Source organism: Panthera uncia, chromosome D1 (genome assembly GCF_023721935.1).
Source record: "Panthera uncia isolate 11264 chromosome D1, Puncia_PCG_1.0, whole genome shotgun sequence".
NCBI lineage: Eukaryota > Metazoa > Chordata > Mammalia > Carnivora > Felidae > Panthera > Panthera uncia.
Genome location: NC_064808.1, coordinates 37,635,558 through 37,645,291, shown reverse-complemented (window position 1 = coordinate 37,645,291; position 9,734 = coordinate 37,635,558). Strand labels below are relative to the sequence as shown.

The 9,734-nt window shown below is 36.8% G+C and overlaps 1 non-coding gene across 1 annotated transcript; it reads left to right on the top strand.

Annotated features, from left to right (window-relative positions):
- Positions 1-7,011: 7,011 nt before the first annotated feature.
- Positions 7,012-7,118, top strand: LOC125918044 (U6 spliceosomal RNA). The gene has a single exon (XR_007456363.1). It is a non-coding gene; the product is annotated as a U6 spliceosomal RNA (small nuclear RNA).
- Positions 7,119-9,734: the final 2,616 nt, after the last annotated feature.

Below are 9,734 nucleotides of genomic sequence, written 5' to 3'. Positions count from 1 at the left end.
ATTGGTGTTATTACCACAGAGTTAAAGCTGTGTCCTTGCTTTTTTCTGCTACGTCTTACTGCCTTTCTGCAAATGCCTAGACCGTCTGGATTCCAGAAGCTTGCTTGAAACTCTTTCCGTGATTAAGAATTGTAGTCCCTCTCACAATCTCATCCAAGGAACATCTGCTCAGAGAAGCCAGTCAATATTGTGGAGAAGTTCAAAGAATGCAGACCATTAGTAGTGTCAGCTTTACAACCAGGAGGTAATGGCATTAAAGGGAATGGTCATAATACCCAACAATAGTGACCTCATTAACCAGTGATTTATCATGATGAAAAGACCTGTTTAACCTTTGGTCTCCACAAGCTTTCTCCTTTTAACAAAAAGGTCTATTATTTCAACTTGTCAGGAGATAATTTGTGAGTTGTTAAAGGACAGATTCAATTACTCTTAAGACAATTATATGGAAACTGTACTCACTGCAAGGTGCCTACACCACAATTTTTGTTTTCTTCAGTCGTTTTTCTGGGAACAAACAAAAAACACAGGAGTTCAATGAGTTTTGCCACAAGAAACAATTGCAGTTGTACATTCTCGTGGCTCTGCTGTAGATATCTGATTAGAAATGGGCTTTCTTTGAAACTAGCATAAGGGGGACTTGAATGAGGTAAGCTCATTGACATATAAGGTGACATGTCAACTCCTCTGTCAATCCTATGTAACATTTATGGAGGACGTATTCTGAGATGCCAAGTTGGGCGTTGTGGCAGGGGATACAGCAATGAGTAGGCTGGGCTCTGCCTTCCAGAAGCTCAGAGACTTCTGTGGGGATGTTCTCTCAGCTTGCATTTATTAGACCCTTCTAATGGCTCATGAAATGATTGTGTTCCTGTAGGTCTCCTGCTGCTTAGATCTGGCAATGACTGAGGGGCAACTTCTCTCTCCCTAAGGAAACATATCAGAACATCAGGGAGATAGGAAAAAAGAGGTAGAAAAGGTGCCTGTTTGGGGCTGTACAGATTGCTTGGAAGGATTAACTCTGCTGTGTGCATTTTGTCCCCCTGTTCCAAACTGAGAAAATGGAATGAGAAAAACTATAACATCTGTGCCACCCCAGATCTGGGCCTCTTTAGAGCAGAAACTGTCAGTTGTGACAAATTGAGCCCAATTGTACGGAGGCTTTTGTGAGGTAGACAAATGTCCATCAGGGTCTCGAATGACCACCAAACTCAGTTCACTTGTGCTTTCTCTCTAATTTACGCCCTGGGTCCCTGAGGTGAGAGACCCTGCTATTTGATCGCCTGACCACAGTAAATAACACCAAGCTAGAGAACGTTTAAATGAAGATGTTTAGAAACAGTCCAACTTTCCGAATGTGATGGCAGGCACTTCAGTTGCTTGCTCACATTGTTTTACCGCTGATGCAGGGGTATAAGAGATAGTGGAAATAGGATCATCTTTGATGAAGCTTGTATTCCACAGTAAACCTGAACCCCAGAGTTTGATCATAGGTTGAAATTTTTGATGCTCTCCTTAAGAAAACGTGTTGCTTATCATTCATGTTGCCCAAATACCTTGCATATTATTTTGGATTTTTGTTCTTAAAGACTCATTTCAGATGTTTACACTGGGATTTTTCTTAGGGAATAGGATTCCCCACTACCTGGTTTTAGCTGCTTGTGCAATTTTTAATTTTTGCTTAAAAAAAAGTCTTTTTTTTTTTTTTCAGCAACCTAGTAAGTCATCCTTGATTTCATTAGGAGGGAATATAAACAATATCCAATTTTACTGTAATAAATATTTCTACCTGATTACATCATTACGTGGATTTCATTGAAAGAAATACATCTAGGCTCTTGGAAGACCTTAAGAGGTAAGTAATTAAACAAAATAGTAGTGAAAATAGAGAAAGGATCTAATAGAACCCGTTCTTAAACAGCCAATATTAATTTAATCAGTCTGCTTTTGAGTTGTATACCTGCCAACTTCCACAGAAGTTCTGAGCTTAAATAAAGTTGCAAGACAGATTTTTTAAAGATCATATAAAGGAAAGATTAAGTAGTTATAAACTGGAGACATAACTTTTGGCTTAAACCAAAGGGAAATATGATAAATTATATAAATCCTAATTTATAATTAATGGAAATACATGGATTTATCAGGGAAGTCAGACCTTATTCTAAAAGAAAAAAAAAATCCAGAAAGAAGTTTTTTATTGATGGTTGGGTTTTAAACAATTAGTTTCAAAATGAAAATCATTTAGATCATTATCTCTTAAGGTCCTGGCCTTCATGTTTCAGCAGAGAAAAAGACCGGAAGGTAGGATCTCTATATACACCTTATATTCCACCATTTGAAAGTATCAACAAACCGGAAGAAATTAATGTTGTGTGTAGTATTTTGGCTGAAGAACCTCTAAGTAAAGATGTAAGTAAATACAGAAAAATTTTAAGCAAAATCACAAGACAATAGGATAAAACAGTGGTTTATCAAAATCAAGCTTATTATCTAATTGCCTGTTACCTAAGGAAGAAAACCCAGTTGAATGTTTTTTGACCATTTTTGATCTCACTGGCTTTGAAATCACCATTTTGAAGAACAGTTCTTATCATAAAATAAGCTATACATTCTTGGAGGACACAGATTTTACCTTGTTCATCGTCCCTGTTATAGAGCTATTATATGAGCAGGGGCCTGGTAAAGAGTAGGTAGGTATCTATAACCATTGGCGAGGTTGAAGGGAAGTGTCCACGATGGTGAAAAGGACTAGACTAAGGAGATTTCTCTGTGTATTGACTCTGGCAAACAACCCAAGCATCGTTTGTTTGTTTTAAATAAACCCTTGGTAGAATCTTAGGGTATTAAAACTGGAAGGATCTTCGTGTTAAAGTTTGATGTGTTCAATCATACCCCCTGCCCTGCCAATTTCAGAAAGAGTTGAGAATTAGTCATAGATGGCCAGTAGAGCTGTATTGGAAAATACTTTTGTACTCGAGATCCAGTGGAATTTCTAAAATTATTACCTGCTTATGAAGAGAAGATTGGGTCTGCAGGACGGACAGAGACCCAAAGCAGTTATAAGGGAATACACACACACACACACATACACACACACAGATGGGCCTCTACGCCTGCCTCTAGAATGGTACTTCTAGAACTATCTGTGCTAAAGAACCAATTTAGAATGACATTTTTGACTTTAGAAAATTTAGATAATTTAGACAAAAATGAGAGTAAAATCACTATTAACATTTTGACTTAGTTTTCTAATATGTTCTAGTATCTAATACCTAGGATGACAAACTCTGTGTCCTTTTAAACTGTTTGTGATACCTTTCAAAAAGTTCTAGACTCTTCTCAGACCTTAATGTTCTGGATGTACTTAAAATTATATTTGGGTTTTAAAATATTCAGTTGGAATTTTTATTGAAAATTCATTAAATTTATAGATTAGTCTGAAAAGAATTTACATCTTTATAATAATCAGTCTTGTCACTGAAGGACATGTTAGGTCTCAGCATTTACTCAAGTTTTAATTTATGTACTTCAGTAAAGTTTTATAGTTATTTTAGTTTACTTATTTTAATTCCAGTATAGTTAACATACTGTGTCATATTAGTTTCAGGTGTAGAATTTAGCAATTCATCACTTATATACACCACCCAGTGCTCATCATGATGGGTGCCCTCCTTAGTCCCCATCACCTATTTAACCCATCCCCCCCCCCAGCCTCCCCTCTAGTAACCATCAGTCTGTTCTCTGTAGTTAAGTGTCTGTTTCTTGGCTTGTCTCTCTTTGATCATTTGTCTTGTTTTTAAAATTACACATATGAATGAAATCATGTGGTATTTGTCTTTCTCTGACATATTTCACTTATCATTATACTGTCTAGCTCCAACCATGCCATTGAAAACGGTAAGATTTTATTATTTTTTTCGTTTTTTTTTTTTTTAGTGTTTATTTTTCAGAGAGGGAGAGGGAGAGAGAGAGAGAGAACACAAACAGGAGAGGGGCAGAGAGAGAGGGAGACAGAGGATCCGAAGCAGGTTCTGTGCTGTCAGCACAGAGCTGAATGTGGGGCTCGAACTCATGAACTATGAGACCACGACCTGAGTCAAACTCAGATGCTTAACTGACTGAGCCACCCAGGTGCCCCAAGACTTCATTTTTTTATGGCTGAGCAATATTCATATGTATGTGTATTCATATATATATGTGTGTGTATATATATATTTTGTATTTTGGGGGTAAATATCCAGTAGTGTGATTACTGGATCATAGGGCATTTCTATTTTTAGCTTTTTGAGGGATCTCCATAATGTTTTCCACAGTGGCTGCACCAGTTTGCATTCCCACCAACAGTAGGAGAGGTTTCCTTTTTCTCCACATCCTCACCAACACTTGTTCTTTCTTGTGTTGTTGATTTTAGCCCTTCTGACAGGTCTCAGGTGATACCTCATTCTAGTTTTGATTTGCATTTACCTGCTGATGAGTGATGGTGAGCCACTTTTCATGTGTCTGTTGGCCATCTGCATATCTTCTTTGGAGAAATGTCTGTTCATGTCTCCTGCCCATTTTTTAATTGGATTATTTGTTTTTGGGGGTGTTGATTTGTATAAATTCTTTACAGATCCTGTATACTAACCCTTTATTAGATATGTCATTTGCAAATATCTTCTCCCATTCAGTAGGTTGCTTTTTAGTTTTGTTGGTGGTTTCCTTCACTGTAGCGAAGCTTTTAATTTGATGTAGTACCAATAGTTTATTTTTGCTTTTCTTTCCCTTGCCTCAGGAGACGTATCTAGAAAATTATAATTTTTTCAAATAGGTTCTGCACGTTTTGGTTCATCCAAGATATTATATTGTGGTTCTTGTCATTAATACTGACACCTGTTTTTCCATTATATTTTCTGACTGGTCGCTACTTTTCTATAGCATTCTATTCATAAATTATTGTTTAATAATAGAAAAATACTCTAGTTCCAACAGTAGTTTTTTGTGGTTAAAGAAACATATAACATAAAATTTACAATCTTAACCATTTTAAGTGTATACCACAGCAGTGTTAATTATATGCATATTGTCACGCAACGAGATCTATAAAACTTCCTCACCTTGCAAAACTGATACTCTGTATCCACTGAATAACTACTCCCTTTCCCCCTCTCCCAGCCCCTGGTAACCACATTGTAACTTCTCTATTGGTTTGACAACTTTGGATGCTTCATAGAAATAAGAGAAAGCAGTTTATATCTTTTTGTAGCTGTCTTATTTTACTTAGCATAATGTTCTCAAGGTTCATCTATGCGGTCCCATATAACAGAATTCCCTTGACTTTATTTTCTTGCATTTTCTAAATGGCCAATATAATCATATAATCTATAAATAATTAGCACTTTCTCTACTTTTCTGATTCTTCATTTCATATCTTCTGGTGTTTTATTATTTAGAAGAATCTTGGCTGATAATTGGAGATAATTTCTCATAATGGCATATTTTAGTAGCATAGTAGCTTACATTGTTACTTGTTTATTGAAGTTTTAAGTCAGGAACAAATGTTAATAGATAATCTTACATTGAAACATTTTTGAAATTTTACAATAAACCCTATTTGGCCATGTTACATCACTCTTTTAAAAATATGCTCAAATAGGGGCGCCTGGGTGGCTCAGTCGGTTAAGCGTCCGACTTTGGCTCAGGTCATGATCTCGCAGTTTGTGAGTTCAAGCCCCGCATCAGGCTCTGTGCTGGCAGCTCGCTCAGAGCCTGGAGGCTGCTCCAGATTCTGTCTTCCTTTCTCTCTGCCCTTCCCTTGCTCACACTGTGTCTCTGTCTCTCTCAAAAAATAAAATAAACATCAAAAAAAATTTTTTTTTAAATTTTGCTTAAATAGGGACTCCTGCGTGGCTCTGTGGGTTGAGCATCCCACTCTTGATTTTGGCTCAGGTCATGATCTCAGAGTCATGGGATCAAGCCCTGCGTCAGGCTCCACACTGATCATGGAGCCTGCTTGGGATTCTCTCTCTCTCTCTCTCTCTCTCTCTCTCTCTCTCTCTCTCTCTCAAATAAGTTTTAGGGCACCTGGGTGGCTCAGTTGGTTAAACGTCTGACTTTGACTGAGGTCATGATCTCACAGTTGGTGGGTTCAAGCACCTCATAGGGCTCTGTGCTAACAGCTCAAAGCCTGGAGCCTGCTTCAGATTCTGTGTCTCCCTCTCTCTCTGCCCCTCCCCCACTTGTGCTCTGTCTTTCTCTCTCACTCTCTCTCAAAAATAAACATTAAAAAAATTTTTTTATCTTTAAAATAAGTTTTAAAAATGAAAAAAAAATATGCCCAATGGGTTTGCTGTTATTTCATCTGATATATTTATATCTATAATCCTAACACTGGCATTTTTTTTTTAATTGCTATCTGTTAAGATGTGCTATCAGTTTTGAACTATATTCATGTTGTAACATTAGGAAAGTCTTCATGGTTTTCTGTTCTCTGGAAGAGTTTAAATGCAGGAGCATACCTGTTCCTTAAGAGGTACACTTATCTCGCATAGTGGTTTTATTTCTTTCTCTTTTTTTTGTTTTTGTTTTTTGGGGTTTTTTTTTTTCAATATATGAAGTTTATTGTCAAATTGGTTTCCATACAACACCCAGTGCTCATCCCAAAAGGTGCCCTCCTCAATACCCATCACCCACCCTCCCCTCCTTCCCACCCCCCATCAACCCTCAGTTTGTTCTCAGTTTTCATAGTGGTTTTGTTTCAAACTCTTTTATAGGAGGCATCAGTCATGACACTCTAAAAAAAGGAATCAGGTTTGTTGAGGTATAATTTACATAGAGTAAAATTCACCCTTTTTAGATGTATAACTCAGTGAGTTTTGCGATATATGCAGTCACGTAAACACCAACCACTCTAGATATAAAATAGTCCAGTTATCTCCAAAATGTTACCTCATGCTAGCCCCTGACAACTCTGAACCTGTTCCTTATAGTTTTTTTTAAAACTTTTAAAAACCTTTTAAAAAATATCATATAGTGCTCATTTTGGCAACACGTATACTAAAATTGGAATGATACAGAAAAGATGAGCTTGGCCCCTGAACAAGGATGACACACAAATTTGTGAAGCATTCCATATTTTTTTTAAAGTCATATAAATTAAAAAAATTTTTTTTAACATTTTTTTTTTATTTTTGAGAGAGAGAGACAAAGCACAAGCAGGGGAGGGGCGGAGAGATAGGGAGACACAGAATCTGAAGCAGGCTTCAGGCTCTGAGCTGTCAGCACAGAACCCGATGCGGGGCTTGAATCCACGAACCATGAGATCATGACCTGAGCCAAAGTTGGACGTTTAACCAACTGAGCCACCCAGGCACCCCAAAAGTCATATTAATATTAAAGGGGATTCTTTGAATAGAAAGGAAAGACAAAAGTGACAAAGACAAGAAAGGAACAGAGAAAATCTCCAGAAACAATAACAGAACAAGTAATAAAAAGTCATATAAATGGAACCATATAGCACATAGCCTTTGGTCTCTGACTTCTTTGACTCAGCATAATGCTTTTGTGATTCGTGGTGTCATTACATGTATCAGTCATTCATTCATTTTCATTATTGAGTAGTATTTTTCATTGTTGAGTAGCTGGATTTAACAAACTTTGTTTATCCATTCACCAGTTGATAAACATTTGGGTTAATTTCTAATTTTTAGTGACTATGAATGAAGTTGCCAGCAACAGTCACCTATAGGTTTTGTTTGTACGTGTGTCTTCATTCCTTTTGGGTAAATAGCTAGGAGTGGAATTTCTGGGTCATTTGGCAAGTACATTTTTAACTTTATTAGAAGATATCAAATTGTTTTCCAAAGTGACTGTACTATTGTATATATCCACCAGCAATGTATGAGAGTTCCATTTGCTTCACATCCTCACTTGTGCTTCCTGTTGTCTAGCTTTCTTTCCTTATGGCCATTCTAATAAGTGGTATCTCATTGTAGCTTTAATTTGTGTTTCCCTAAAGATGTTAGCATGTTTACATGTGCTTATTGGCCATCCAAATCTCTCTTTTGGTGATGTGGATGTTCAGATTTTTTGCTAATTACATTATTTTCTGGGGCACCTCAGTGGCTCAGTCAGTTAAGCCTCCGACTTCAGCTCAGGTCATGATCTTGTGGTTCGTGGGTTTGAGCCCCGTGTCAGGCTCTTTGCTGACAACTCAGAGCCTGGAGCCTGCTTCAGATTCAGTGTCTCCCTCTCTCTCTGCCCCTCCCCTGTTCGTGCTCTGTCTCTGTCTCTCTCTCAAAAATAAATAAACATTAACAGTTTTTTCTTATTACTGAGTTATAAAGAGTTCTTTAGACATTCTGAAGGTAAGCTCTTTATGAATTTTTTTGCAGATATTTTCTCTTTGTGGTTTGCTTTTTATTTTCTTAGTAATGTCTTTGAAAGAACAGAAATTTAAATTTTTTATTAAGTCCATTTTGTCGACTTTTTATGTGTCTCAAATTTAAGAAATATTTGCTTAAATATAAAATCATAAAGATTTTTTTCCCATGAATTTTATAGTTTTGGGCTTTACATTTAGGTCTCTGACCATTTTTGGTTAACTTTTGTATATGTGGTGAATAAAATTGAGATTTTATTTAACTTCAATTTTTTTGGCATATAAATGTTCCATTTATCCATCACCGTTTCCTCAAAAGATTACACTCTGTCCATTGAATTATGTGGAAACCTTTGTCAAAAATCAGTTGACTAGATCTGTGACATATTTGTAGACCCTCTATTCTGTTTTATTGATCTATATGTCTTTATCTACTGGAATATCTCACTGTCTTTATTAGTGTAGCATTAGAGTAAGTCTTTTTTTTTTTTTAAGTATAGTTGATGCACAATGTTACCTTAGTTTCAGGTGTACCACTTAGTGATGTAACAAGTTTTTATAATGTGCTATGTTCACCACAAGTGTAGCTACCATCTATCCCATTCCACCCCTATTATAATATCATGACTATATTTCTTATGCTATGCTTTTTATTGCTGTGACTTACTTATTCCATAAGTGGAAGGCCGTATCTCCTTCACCCTTTACCCATTTTGCCTATTCTCCCACCCCCCTTCCCTCTGGCAACCATCAGATTGTTCTCTGTATTTATAGGTCTGATTCTGCTTTTTGTTTGGTTATTCATTTGTTTGTTTGTTTTAGACTGCACTTATGAATGGAATCATATAGTATTTGTCTTTCTCATTCTGACTGATTTCACTTAGCATAATACCCTTTAGGTCCATTCATGTTGTCTCAAATGACACAATTTCATCCCTTTTAAGACTAATATTTCATTGTTTATATATGCTGTATTTTCCTTATCTATTCTTTTTATTTATTTATTTATTTGAGAAGGAGAGAGAGAGTATGTGTGTGAGTTGGGGAGAGGAGGAGAGGGAGGGAGGGAGGAAGGGGGGGAGAGAAAGAGAGAGAGAGAGAGAGAGAGAGAGAGAGAGAGAGAATCTTAAGCAGATTCCATGCTCAGCATGCAGCCCAACGTGGGGCTCAATCCCACAACCCTGGGATCATGACCTCAGCTGAAATCAAGAGTCAGACACTGAACTGACTGAGCCACCCAGGTGTCCATTCATTCATCTACTGATAGACAATTAGGTTGCTTCCATATCTTGGCTATTGTAAATAATGCTGCAATAAATATAGTGGTGCATTTGTCTTCTTGAATTAGTGTTTTTGTTTTCTTTGGGTAAGTACC